The 1921-nt window shown below is 32.2% G+C and overlaps 1 long non-coding RNA gene across 2 annotated transcripts; it reads right to left on the bottom strand.

Moving 5' to 3' along the window:
* Positions 1-1078: 1078 nt before the first annotated feature.
* On the bottom strand, positions 1079-1921 carry LOC145316350 (uncharacterized). 2 transcript variants are annotated; one of them, XR_013878437.1, is made up of 2 exons: positions 1777-1921; positions 1079-1212 (listed from the first exon to the last, which is right to left on the bottom strand). It is a non-coding gene; the product is annotated as an uncharacterized LOC145316350 (long non-coding RNA). The 2 variants fall into 2 exon arrangements; XR_013878438.1 differs by having other exon boundaries at positions 1079-1234; positions 1777-1899.

Genomic DNA, 1921 nt, shown 5'->3' with positions numbered 1-1921 from the left:
AGTAATTTGAAAAAAATAGCCAATTTGGACCAAGTTTTAGCTCTATAGACACAAAAATCACATGTACAGGGTGTTCCAAAATGAAATTTGACAACCTTATAGTCCCGGGTCCTCCGAACCATTACATACCACATATGCCCACAGATAAAACACAGGATATAAGCCAAAAAAAATGATTTTTTTCGGACAGGTATTTTGGGTATTACGCTAGATATCCAAAATACACTTTTTGTTGGACACCCTGTAAAATTAGAGTTTTGGCCAAAATAGCATTATGTGCGCTTTTTACATGAATAAATGATCATTTTGATGTATAAAATGTATAGGTTGGATGTAAGATTGATGAAAAAATTGATTTTTAAAATTGTGAAAAAATGGGTGTTTTTTTAATTTTTGTTACCTACCTTCATAGATAGCTAGATATCTAGACATCCAGGGACTCTGAAACTTTTTTTTGGCCATCCAGCATCCTTGAATCACCCAACGGACCAGAATATAGAGTATTAACAAAATCGGAGAGGTAGTGCAGAAAAGTGGTACATTTGGCAAATAATGTACCATATACAAAGTCAGTCTATTATCGCAAAGCCATCTTTAAAACGACCATCATTTAATATCGCAAAAGCCCAGGGATTTAGAGAGATAAGGCAATGGCTGACAAATTGATTTACATAAACAATTATCGTACAAAAAATTAACTCTTCTGTAGATTACAATTAGTGGTTGAAACACTCAACTTAATGAACCATCCAAAATAATTCAAAAAAGTCCCCAAATTTGTAGAGCCAACGAATAAGATAACGTTATTATAAAACTTTAGGGACTAGTGTCATGAACAGCCTATGTCCTATTAAGGTAGAAGGTAACACCAACAAGTGAAATTAATTCTAAATAATATTTGGGGGGCAAATGGAGAGGTCGTCAATTTCATGATTTTTTAAAATTAATTTCGTTAGCTGTGTCCTATCTCTCCCTGGCAAAAACCACAAAGCTTTCCTGAAAAATATAAATCAATACACATTACAAATACACACATCCAGCTACTTTAGTAGTTTTGTTTGCAAAAAAAAAGAAAACATAACCTTTAGAATTGTTTATTTGAACAGCGTGCAAATATAAATTTATTTTGTATTGAATCCTGGGATGTTGGATAAAAACGAATCACAGTACTTGTTACATCATATCACACTTTACTAGATTTATACAATAGTTCTGGTGAAATATATTATACCGCCTATGAACCAAATATTTCCTTTTAATGGATGTAGCATATACGCGGATATTATAACAAGGGAAAAAATTTCATCAATTTAAGTTTCTATTTCCCTGTCATCTATTGATCAGTTCCTATATCCAAATGAGGAGAGGGGATGGATTTAAGGGGGGGGGGGAGATCGTTATTTTAGCCTGCTACAAGGTTCACTTTATTAGAGAACATGAAAATCTGGAGTAAGATCCAAGTAATAATAAATCCATTTTCCTTTCCCTATAACATCATTTTTGGGCCTATTGTGAGGTTGCACGAAGAGCTAAAAATATTTTTAGATTTTGATCATTTTTCAAACTTCATAAAAAAAAGTGTAAGGGGAGGGGGGAGAGAAACAGATATATCTGAAGATAGATGAAGAAAATTGAACTAAAATAATATATCAGATTGTTGTTAATGAAGTGTCTACACCCTCCAATCAGCACGACACGTCTAAGGCTGTAAAAAGTTTGGAAAATTGGAGGGATGAGGGTTTGTTGATGGTCCATAAACTATATAAGATACTCTACCAGATATATGACAAGGTTAATCTAATAATTTAAAACTGGTATTAAAAACTAGCAATAGATGCTGAAAATTTATACGCGAATTAATCAAACAATCAATAAAACAAACAAAAATATATAAATTTAAAATATATCTTGCATAAAAAAA

The sequence above is a fragment of the Acartia tonsa genome, chromosome 4 (assembly GCF_053477335.1).
Source record: "Acartia tonsa isolate MP-2025a chromosome 4, ASM5347733v1, whole genome shotgun sequence".
In the NCBI taxonomy this organism is placed as follows: Eukaryota; Metazoa; Arthropoda; class Copepoda; order Calanoida; family Acartiidae; genus Acartia; species Acartia tonsa.
This window is presented reverse-complemented; position numbering and strand designations above follow the sequence as displayed.